This window comes from Mustela putorius, unplaced genomic scaffold (assembly GCF_011764305.1).
Source record: "Mustela putorius furo isolate JIRA1106 unplaced genomic scaffold, ASM1176430v1.1 tig00003909_pilon_pilon_pilon, whole genome shotgun sequence".
Lineage (NCBI taxonomy): Eukaryota > Metazoa > Chordata > Mammalia > Carnivora > Mustelidae > Mustela > Mustela putorius.
Genome location: NW_025422057.1, coordinates 38,805,974 through 38,818,751, shown reverse-complemented (window position 1 = coordinate 38,818,751; position 12,778 = coordinate 38,805,974).

The window sequence follows — 12,778 nt, the reverse complement described above, 5'->3', positions numbered from 1 at the left end:
TTCTTTAGGTGTTGAGTTTGCTAAGTTCTTTATAGATTTTGGACACTGGTCCTTTATCTGATATGTCGTTTGCAAATATCTTCTCCCATTCTGTCAGTTGTCTTTTGGTTTTGCTAACTGTTTTTCCTTTGCTGTGCAAAAGCTTTTGATCTTGATATAATCCCAATAGTTCATTTTTTCCCTTGCTTTGCTTGCCTTTGGCGATGTTCCTAGGAAGATGTTGCTGTGGCTGAGGTCAAAGAGGTTGCTGCCTGTGTTCTCCTCAAGGATTTTGATGGATAAAGAAGCTGTGGTATATATACACAATGGAATACTATGCAGCCATCAAAAGAAATGAAATCTTGCCATTTGAGACAATGTGGGTGGAACTAGAGGGTATCATGCTTAGTGAAATAAGTCAAACGGAGAAACACAACTATCATATGATCTCCCTGATATGAGGAAGTTGAGATGCAACATGGGGGGGGTTAAGGGGGTAGGAGAAGAATAAATGAAACAAGATGGGATTAGGAGGGAGACAAACCATAAGTGACTCTTAATCTCACAAGACAAACTGAGGGTTGCTGGGGGGAGGGGTGTTGGGAGAGATGGGTGAGGTTATGGACGTTGGGGAGGGTATGTGCTATGGTGAGTGCTGTGAAGTGTGTAAACCTGGTGATTCACAGACCTGTACCCCTGGGGATAAAACCATATGTTTATAAAAAATAAAAAATTGAAAAGAAAAATAAATAGATTGAACTATGCTGCCCAAGGGAGACACACCGCAGGTATCAGAACATAGAAAGTCTGTGAATAAAAAATAGAGAAATAAGAATTGAACATATACCATAGAAACTCAAAGGATGGTGAGGTAACTCTATGAATATTAGGTAAAGTAGACTTTAAGCAAAAACTATGAAAAGAGGTAAAGGTATACAGATTTTTATGTATACAACCTTGTGTATAAAACACATTTATAATAATAAAAGTATTAATTTAAGAGGAAGACATAATAGCCTAAATTCAGATACTGGGAAAAGAGAGAAGGGAAATTTCTGGGGTCACAGAAATGCTGCATATCTTAATTACAATGGTGGGTACATGGGTGTATACATTGGTCAAACCTTAACTTGTGAATTGTGCTGTTAATTGAAATATAAATCATATATCTCCAAAAAGTAAGAAATAGAAAAGAAATGCTAAATATAAAGTGAAATTCTAACATAAATTATGAACAGACACATAATATTTTTTAAAAAGTAATGTCTTTACTGAAAATTGAAATAAAAAATGTTTTTTCTTTAGAAATAGAATCCTACATAATAATACATATAATTGTCTTTGAGTTGTGAATATCATTTTTGTGAAAAAGAATTTCACATTCTCACAAAACTTCCTAACTCTAATGGGAAGAAGAATACAGAAGTAGTTATGAGTTAAGGACAAAAAATGTCCTCTAACTCTTTAGTGTTCAAATAACTTCCTCTCTTATTTAATAACTTTGAGGAACTTTTAGAAGAATATTTGAGATCCTTTTCAAGGGCTAGGTCTTTTATTGATAATGAACTATAGTCTATTTTTAAAAATAAGAACTAAACATGCCTTTGTATTCTTTATTTTCATTATCTTTTAAAAATATTTTATTGACTCCCTCTGCTTGACTTATTTCACTCTGTCAATTACCATATGATTTCACTTATTTGTGGAGCATAACAAATAGCATGGAGGACAAGGGGAGTTAGAGAGGAGAAGGGAGTTGGGGGAAATTGGAAGGGGAGGTGAACCATGAGAGACTATGGACTCTGTAAAGCAATCTGAGGGGTTTGAAGCGGTGGTGGGTGGGAGGTTGGGGGAGCCAGGTGGTGGGTATTAGAGAGGGCAAGGATTGAATGGAGCACTGGGTGTGGTGCAAAAACAATGAATACTGTTATGCTGAAAATAAATAAATTTTAAAAACATTTAAAAAATATATTTTATTTATTTTTTTGACAGAGAGACACAAAGTAATAGAGGGAATGCAAGCAGGGGGAGTGGGAGCCAAGCAGGGAGCCTGATATGGGGCATGATCCCTGGACCCTGGAATCATGACCTGAGTCAAAGGCAGAGGATTAACCCTCTGAGCCACCCAGGTGCCCCTATTTTCATGATGTTTTGATGGGAGTTCCCATGCAAGATCACTGGGATCAGTTTCAATATTTTCCTGGAAATATTCCACTTGCTCAACATTTTTCTTTTTTTTTTTTCTTTAAAGATTTTATTTATTTATTTGACAGACAGAGATCACAAGTAGGCAGAGAAGCAGGCAGATAGAGAGGAAGGGAAGCAGGCCCCTGCTGAGCAGAGAACCCGATGCGGGACTCCATCCCAGGACCCTGAGATCATGACCTGAGCCGAAGGCAGCGGCTTAATCCACTGAGCCACCCAGGCGCCCTCAATATTTTTCTGAAGTAAGGAAAACAATTTTTATGAAAAGAAGTTTTGTTTAGTCAAATAAGATTACAGTGATATACAGGAATGCTTTGTACACAAGCACAAACTTTATTCTTTTCTAGATTCTAGCACAGCATAAAATTCTGTTTCCATCACAAGACATAATAATTAACCTTTCAGAGTGTTTATAATACTGAAATAACTATTACATCAACAAACCCTATTTTTTGGTTGAATCTAAATTTATATGATGTTAAAAACTGCAAAAAGTCAGCCAAGAAGTGTCATTAGGTTATTGAAGTAATATATGGAGAGCATTGATAATGCTATAGATGTGAATCTTATTCGTTAAAAATGTGTTTGGCAATTGCTCCTTGGACCACTGAAGGGGAAAATATTGGAATAATAATGAATAATTTTTTTATTAGAAAATTGCCACTGGGGATAATTGCCAAATGTTATCAGTTATCGAGGCCAACAAATGGAGCAGACGTATAACAAGCAAAGAAATTGAATCTGTATTCAAAATCTCTCATGAAACAAAAGTTGTGGGCAGGACGGTTTCCCAGAGGAATTTTAGCTGACAGTTAAAGAAGAGTTAATACCTATTCTTTTGCAACTGTTCCAAAAAATAGAAGTGGAAGGAAAACTTCCAAACACATTCTACAAGGCCAGCATTACTTTGATTCCAAAAATAGACAAAAGAGCTCACTGAAAAGAATTACAGACCCATATCCTTGTGAGCATGGAGGCAAAAATTCTCAAAAAAATACTGGCAAATAGAGTTCAACAGTACATTGATAGAGTTCTTCACCACAGTCAAGTGGGATTTATTCCTGGGCTGCAGGTGTGGTTCAATATTTGCAATACAATCAATATGATACACCATGTAAATAAAAGAAAAGAACCATATGATCCTGTCAATTGATGCAGAAAAAGCATTTGAGAAAGTACAGCATCTTTCCTGATAAAAACCCTCCACAAAGTAGGGATAGATGGAACATCCCTCAACATCATAAAGACCATATATGAAAGAACCATAGGTAATATCACTCTCAATGGGGAAAAACAGAGCCTTTTTCCACAGTCAGATACATGATCAGAAAACAAAAAGAAAAATAAAGAGTATCCAGATGGGCAAAGGGGAAATCAGACATTCACTATTCACAGGGGACATGATATTGTACATAAAAACCCCAAAGGATTCCACAAAAAAAAAAATTGCTAGAATTCATACATGAATTCAGAGAAGTTATAGGATATAAAATCAATGCACAGAATCTTTTGCATTTCTAAATACCAATAATGAAACAGCAGAAAAAGAAATCAAGGAGTCAATCCCATTTGCAACTGCACCAAACCAAAAGATACCTAGGAATAAATCTAAAAAAGTAAAAGATCTGGATAGAAGACAAAATGGCAGAGAAGTAGGAGGCACTGTTTCAAACGGTCCCCTAAATTGAGCTGATTATCTACCAAAGAACTCTGATCACCCATGAAGTAAGCCCAAGATTAGAATTACACACTTCTGGATCTCTACGGGGGCAGGCCAGTGGCAGGTAAAGTGGAGTGGGAACATAGGACTGATATCAGAAGATAAACAAAAGGGGGAGGGAGCCAACAGATGTGACCCATTTGAAAGTAATCCCCAATTACGAGAGTGCACTGTGATTGGGGACCAGCATTAACTTGGAGTCTGCTTTAAACCACTCAAAAATAGCAAAAGATCTTAAGGGGAAATTGGTGGAATTGGGCGGTTAGGGACAGGGACTTAAGCCCATAGACCCAGGGTGGCCACCACTGGTGCTGAACCAGAGAGTGCAGCGAAGAATCCAGGTCTTGGTCCCTGAGCAGCTGGCATGCCTGAGAGCATCTGGGTGGCTGCGCCCATGAGGGAGTCTGGTGTGGGGACGTAAGCCTGCACTCTCTAGAACTGCAGCCTTTTGCACTCTGCACATGTGCTGTGTGACCAGGGTCTGAGTCATGCTCCACGCCCTCCCCTGAGAAAGGTCGGTGCAGGCACTAGCCAGTACTGTCTAGGACCAGGAGGTTCTGAACACTCTGAGCTCTGGCCAGCATGAAAATTTGAGTGTGCTCTCTCTGGTTGGGACCTCTCTGGCGGCCTGGACCTGCCCAGGCAGCCACGGCTAGTATTTCTCATGGTTTTGGGTACAAGTGGGCATTCCTGTGACCCCAGACATTGTGACTGGGGATGTGCTCTGCCAGTGGCAGAGGGGGAATTTGTGGTCTGGAGCACTGAGAGAGGAATATACGGAGGCTTCTCTCTGAGATGGAGGTCTGGGTACAGTTTGCTTTCCTCTAACCCCCACCAAAAGCCATCAGGGGTTAGAAAAACCAACCCACCAAACAAAAAAACCTCCAGAGAACAAAAGCCCGAAAAACTGTTTTCCTCAGAGCTCAGCACTTTGATGGGGGTAGGAGGACTCTAGCAAGACTCCCTGAAAAACCACTTGGGAGGCCCCTCCCCCAGAAAGCCAGACAAAAACAAACAAACAAACAAACCAGAGGACAACCACCACTACTTCATAGATACAACTTTTATTTTTAATTCATTCCCACTATTCTCATTCTTTTCATTTTTTTAATAAATTTTAACCTATTTACCATCACAATGAGATGTTCAGTATATCAAGTTCCATAATAACCTTTTAACCTGAACTTTTTTGATACATATACCTGTGGGTTTTTTTGCTTTTCTATTTTTTAATTTTATTTTATTTTTAATATTCATATAGAGATAAGCTTCAAAGTAATTCCCTTTCCCCAATCAATGCTACCTTTTTTAAAAAAAGATTATTTATTTATTTATTTGTCAGAGAGAGAGAGAGCACAGGCAGACAGAGTGGCAGGCAGAGTCAGAGGGAGAAGCAGGCTCCCTGCGGAGAAAGGAGCCTGATGCGGGACTCGATCCCAGGACGCCGGGATCATGACCTGAGCCGAAGGCAGCTGTTCAACCAACTGAGCCACCCAGGCGTCCTATCAATGCTACCTTTATATGTAAGCCAGTTTTAATACCCCTTTATCTCAAGAAAATTGAGTTCTTTAACAAAGATATCAAGATACGTCCAAGAAGACTCAAAATAACCTTCCTAGCCCACACTGAGAATTTATAACCACCCTCTCATCTTTTTCTTCTGTCAGTGTTTATGTGTATTTGTTTTTGTTCTGGTAGTGTATAAATCTTATACTTGGGGTTAATTTTGGCTAGGTTCTTTTTATTTATTTATTTACTTATTTTTCTTGTCATCTACTTTTTTTTTTCTTGTCATCTACTTTTGATGGTCTTTTTGTTTGTTTGTTTTTGTTTGTATACTTTATAAATATTACCTTTGGGGTCCATTCGGGTTGGGCCTTCTCTCTCTCTTTTTTTTTTATTTCTTTTTTTTCTCCTCTCTACCCTCCCTTCTCTTTTTCTCTCTTTTTCTACTTTTTGGTGGGGACTCTTGATTGCTCAGAAGGGTCCCAGAGTGCACCTTGCCTGCACCATGGTTGATACATTCACCTACACATCCATTCAGCCATCTCTCACCAAAATGACCAGGAGGAAGAATGCCCAACAAAGGAAAAATTCAGAGACTGGGACCTATCCATCAGAGCTATTAAATATGGACATAAACAGTATGTCATAAAAGGAGTTCAGGCTAACAATTATCTAGGCAATAGCTAGGTTGGAGAAAGCCTTTGGTGACAAAATGGAATTGAATAGGGCAGAAGTGAAAGCCACCAGTGATGATGTTAACAATGCTCTCAATGAGTTCAATCTAAATTCTCTAAAAGCTAGGGTAACTGAGGCAGAAGATAAAATTAGTGATCTGGAGAACAAACTGACAGAGAAAAAGGATTAGGAGGAAGCCTGGAATAAACAGCTTAGAAGCCATGAAAAAAGGATGAGGGATATAAATGACGCCATGAAATGTTCCAACGTCAGAATTATTGGAATCCCTGAGAGGGAGGAGAAAAAAAGACTAGAGGATATAGTTGAACAAATTCTTCATGAAAATTTTCCCAATCTGGCAAATGGAACGAGCATTCGCGTACTAGAGGCAGACAGGTCTGCCCCCAAGATCTAGAACCTAGAAAGACCTCAAGACACCTGATTGTGAAAGTGATGAATCATAATTTTAGACAGGAGCTCTTGAAAGCAGCTAGGGGGAAGAGATTGCTTAAGAACAGAGGAAATCCCATCAGAATAATTTCAGACCTGTCCACAGAAACTTGGCAAGCCAGAAAGGGCTGCCAAGATGTATTCAGGGCACTAAATGAGAAGAACATGCAGCCAAGAATATTTTATTCAGCAAGAATGACATTCAAGATGGATGGAGAGATAAAGTACTTCCAAGACTGGAAAGGTTTAAAAGAGTATGTGACCACCAAGCCAGTATTGCAAGAAATATTGAGGGGGGTTCTATAAAAGAGGAAAAAACCTAAGAATATCATTGAACAGAAATATATGGAGACAATCTATAGAAAGAGAGACTTCACAGTTAACACGATGTCAATAAAAACGTATCTCTCAATAATCATTGTCAATGTGAATGGACTCAGTGCACCCATAAAATGGCACAGGGTGCAGAATGGATAAAAAGACAGGAACCATCCATATGTTGTCTATGAGAGACCTATTAGAACCTAAGGATACACTCAAACTGAAAGTGAAGGGATGGAGAAGCATCTTTCTTGCCAGTGGGCCTCAAAAGAAGCTAGGTAGCAATTCTCATATCAGATAAATTAGATTTTAAACTAAGGACTGTAGTCAGAGATACAGAAGGACACTACATCATTTTTTTTTTTAGATTTTATTTTTATTTATTTGAGAGAGAGACAGTGAGAGAGAGCATGAGCGAGGAGAAGGTCAGAGGGAGAAGCAGACTCCCCATGGAGCTGGGAGCCTGATCCCGGGACTCCGGGATCATGACCTGAGCCGAAGGCAGTCGTCCAACCAACTGAGCCACCCAGGCGTCCCACACTACATCATTCTTAAAGGGACTATCCACCAAGAAGATCTAACAATTGTAAATATTTATCCCCCAATATGGGAGCAGCCAATTACGTAAGAAAACTGTTAATCAAGATAAAGTGTCTTATTGATATGAATACATTAATAGTAGGAGATCTTAACATGCCACTCTCAGTAATAGATCATCGAAGCAGAAAATCAATAAAGAAACAGGAGCATTGAATGACACATTGGAACAGATGGATCTCATAGATATATACAGAACATTCCACCCTAAAACAACAGAATACTCATTCTTCTTGAGTGTACATGGAACCTTCTCCAGAATAGACCACATACTGGGTCACAAATCAGGGCTCAAACGATACCAAAAGATTGAGATTATTCCCTGCATATTCTCAGATTACAATGCTTTGAAACTGGAGCTCAATGACAAGGAAAAGTTTGGAAGGAACTCAAACACCTGAAAGCTAAAGACCACCTTGCTTAAGAATGTTTGGACCAACCAGGAAATCAAAGAAGAATTTAAAAAAACTCATGGAAACCAATGATAATGAAGACACTTCAGTCCAAAAGCAATGAGATACAACAAAGGCAGTCCTAAGGGGGAAATACATAGCCATCCAAGCCTCCCTCAAAAAAATTGAAAAATCCAGAATACACCAGCTGTCTCTACACCTTAAAGAGCTGGAGAATCAACAACAAATTAAGCCACCCCCACATACAGGAAGGGAAAAAAATCAAGATTAGAACAGAGATCAATGAGATAGAAACTGGAGATACAATAGAATGCATCAATGAAACTAGAAGCTGGTTTTTTGAAAGAATCCACAAGATTGATAAACCATTGGCCAAACTCATCCAAAATAAAAGAGAGAAAGCCCAAATTAATAAAATTATGAATGAAAAAGGAGAGATTACAATTAACATTAAGGAAATAGAAACAATCATCAGAAATTATTATCAAAAGTTATATGCCGGGGCGCCTGGGTGGCTCAGTGGGTTAAGCCGCTGCCTTCGGCTCAGGTCATGATCTCAGTGTCCTGGGATCGAGTCCCGCGTCGGGTTCTCTGCTCAGCAGGGAGCCTGCTTCCTCCTCTCTCTCTCTCTGCCTGCCTCTCTGCCTACTTGTGATCTCTCTCTGTCAAATAAATAAAATCTTTAAAAAAAAAAAAAAGTTATATGCCAATAGGTTAAGCAACCTAGCTGAATTGGATGCATTCCTGGAAAACTATAAATTTCCAAAATTGAATGAAGAAATTGACAACCTGAATAGACTCATATCTAGTAATGAGAATGAAGCAGTGTTCAAAAACCTCCCAAAAAACAGGAGCATAGGATCTGATGGATTCCCAGGGGAAATATACCAAGCTTTCAAAGAAGAAATAATACCCATTCTCCGGAAGCTATTTTAGAATATTGAAGCAGAAGGAAAACTTCCAGACTCTTTTTATGAAGCCAGCATTACCCTGATCCCCAGACCTGGCAAAGACCCACCAAAAAGGAGACTTTTAGAAAATATCCCTGATGAATATGGATGCTAAGGTTCTCAACAAGATCCTAGCTAAAAGGAACCAACAGCACATTAAAAAGATCATTGATTGATCTGTGAATGTTGAACTACCCTCCGCGGGTTGCAGGGGTAGTTCAACATTTGCAAATCAATCAATGTGATATAACAAATAAATAAGAAAAGAGAAAAGAACCACAAAGTCCTCTCAATTGATTCAGAAAAAGCATTTGACAAAATCCAGCACCCATTCCTGATTAAAATGCTTCAAACTATAGGACTAGAGGGAACAGTCCTCAATTTCATAAATTCTATCTATGAAAAACCCACAGTGAACGTCATCCTCAATGGGAAAAGCTGACAGCCTTCCCTTTGACATCAGGAACACGACAAGTATGCCTACTCTCACCACTGCTGTTCAACATAGTATTAGAAGTCCTAGCAACAGCATGCAGATAAGAAAGAGAAATAAAAGGTATTCAACTTGGCAATGAAGAAGCCAAACTCTCTCTCTTCACAGATGGCATGATTCTTTATATGGAAAACCCAAAAGACTCCACCCCCAAACTACTGGAACTCATGCAGCAATTCAGTAACGTGGCAGGATACAAAGTCAATGTACAGAAATCAGTGGCTTTCTTCTACACTGACAATGAAAATACAGAAAGGGAAATTAGAGAATCAACTCCATTTACTATAACACCAAGAACCATAAGATACCTGGGAATAAACCTAACCAAAGAGGTAAAGGATCTGTCCTCAAGGAACTACAGAACGCTCATGAAAGTAATTGAAGAAGACACAAAAAGATGGAAGACCATTCCATGCTCTTGGATCAGAAGAATAAACATTGTTAAAATGTCTATACTGCCTAGAGCAATCTATACTTTTAATGCCATTCCGATCAAAATTCCACCAGTATTTTTCAAAGAGTTGGAGCAAATAATCCTAAAATTTGTATGGAATCAGATGAGACCCCAAAATGCTAAGGAAATGTTGAAAAACAAAAACAAAACTGGGGGCATCACGCTACCTGATTTCAGGCTTTACTACAAAGCTGTGATCACCAAGACAACATGGTACTGGCATAAAAACAGACACATAGACCAGTGGAACAGAGTAGAGAGCCCAGATATGGACCCTCAACTCTATGGGCAAATAATCTTCGACAAAGCGGGAAAAAATATACAGTGGAAAAAAAAACAGTCTCTTCAATAAATGGTGCTGGGAAAACTGGACAGCTATATGTAGAAGAGTGAAACTCGACCATTCTCTTACACTGTACACAAAGATAAACTCGAAATGGATAAAAGATCTCAATGAGAGGGCACCTGGGTGGCTCAGTGGGTTAAGCTGCTGCCTTCGGCTCAGGTCATGATCTCAGGGTCCTGGGATCGAGGCCGGAGTCGGGCTCTCTGTTCAGCAGGGAGGCTGCTTCCCTCTCTCTCTCTCTGCCTGCCTCTCTGTCTACTTGTGATCTCTCTCTGTCAAATAAATAAATACAACTGAGGGTTGCTGGGGGGAAGGAGGTTGAGAGAAGGGGGTGGGACTATGGACATTGGGGAGGGTATGTGCTTTGGTGAGTGCTGTGAAGTGTGTAAACCTGGTGATTCACAGACCTGTACCCCTGGGGATAAAAATATATGTTCATAAAAAATAAAAAATTTAAAAAAAATCTTAAAAAAATTTATAAAAAAGATCTCAATGAGAGACAGGAATCCATCAGAATCCTAGAGGAAAACATAGACAGTATCCTCTTTGATATCAGCCACAGCAACTTCTTTCAAGATATGTCTCCAAAGGCAAAGGAAACAAAAGTGAAAATGAACTTTTGGCACTTCGTCAAGATCAAAAGCTTCTGCTCAGCAAAGGAAACAGTCAACAAAACAAAGAGGCAACCCACGGAATGGGAGAAGATATTTGCAAATGACAGGACAGACAAAAGGTTGATATCCAGGATCTATAAAGAACTCCTCAAACTCAACACACACAAAACAGACAATCATATCAAAAAGTGGGCAGAAGATATGAACAGACACTTCTCCAATAAAGACGTACAAATGGCTATCAGACACATGAAAAAATGTTCATCATCACTAGCTCTCAGGGAGATTCAAATTAAAACCACATTGAGATACCACCTTACACCAGTTAGAATGGCCAAAATTAGCAAGACAGAAAACAGCATGTGTTTAAGAGGATGTGGAGAAATGGGAACTCTCTTACACTCTTGGTGGGTATGCAAGTTGGTACAGCCACTGTGGAGACCAGTATGGAGATTCCTCAAGAAATTAAAAATAGATTTTCTTTATGACCCTGCAATTGCACTCCTGGGTATTTACCCCAAAGATACAGATGTAGTGAAAAGAAGGGTCATCTGTCCCCAATGTTTATAGCAGCAATGGCCACGGTCACCAAACTGTGGAAAGAACCAAGATGCCCTTCAACGGACGAATGGATAAGGGATGATGTGGTCCATATACACTATGGAGTAATTGTGCCTCCATCAGAAAGCGTGAATACACAACTTTTGTAGCAACATGGATGGGACTGGAAGAGATTATGCTGAGTGAAATAAGTCAAGCAGAGAGAGTCAATTATCATATGGTTTCACTTATTTGTGGAGTATATCAAATAGCATGAAGGACAAGGGGAGATGGAGAGGAGAAGGGAGTTGTGGGAAATTGGAAGGTGAGGTGAACCATGAGAGACTATGGACTCTGAAACACAACCTGAGGGTTTTGAAGGGGCGGGGGGTGGGAGTTTGGGGGAACCAGGTGGTGGGTATTAGGGAGGGTACAATTGCATGGAGCACTGGGTGTGGTGCAGAAACAATGAATACTGTTACACTGAAAAGAAATTAAAAATAAAAAAAAATCAATAGGCAGAGGCAGGCAGAGAGAGAAGGGGAAGAGAGCTCCCCACTGAGCAGAGTCCGATGTGGAGCTTGATTTCAGGACCGTGAGACCATGACCTGAGCCAAAGGCAGAGGCCCAACACACTGAGCCACCCAGGCATCTCCAAAAATTACCCAATTTTAATTTCTTTCCATAGGAAAAGAAATTTGAAGCTTTTTTTTTTTTTAAGATTTTATTTATTTATTTGACAGAGAGTCAGAGCCAAAGCAGAGGGAGAGGGAGAAGCAGACTCTGCTCTTCAACTCCGCAGGAAGCAGCCTAATGTGGGACTCTATCCCAGGACCCTTGGATCATGACCTGAGCCAAAGGCAGATGCTTAACCTAGTGAGCCACCCAGGTGCCCCCATAAAATGTTTTGAGACAAATCCCATAACCTAACTCTATGTTGAAGATACTTGCAATCATAAGTTTTAAACCACTTCATTGGCATGTGATTCATGTATAAAAAGCTATAGATATTTACTGTATACAAGTTGTTATGTTTTGAGATAAGATTACGCCTTGAAACCATCATCACTATCAAACCCAGGAACCTATCAATCACCTCCAAAAATTTCTTCCTGACCGCATGGTTGCTATCTTTTTTTTCCCTTATATTTCAGGTAAAAAGCACTTAAGATCTAGCCTCTTAGCAAATTTTTTTAAAAGATATTATTTATTTATTTGACAGACAGAGATCACAGGCAGGCAGAGAGAGGGGGAAGCAGGCTCCCTGCTGAGCAGAGAGCCTGATGTTGGACTTGATTCCAGGACCCTGGGACCATGACCAGAGCCAAAGGCAGAGGCTTAACCCACTGAGCCACCCAGGTGCCCCTCTTAGCAAATTTTTAAGTATACAGTAAAGTATTGTTGACCATAGGCTATGTTATACAGATCTCCAGAATTTATTATGTATAACTGAAATTTGATCAATACCTCCTTATTTCCATACCCTTTCCAGCCCCTGACAATACTTGTATGCTC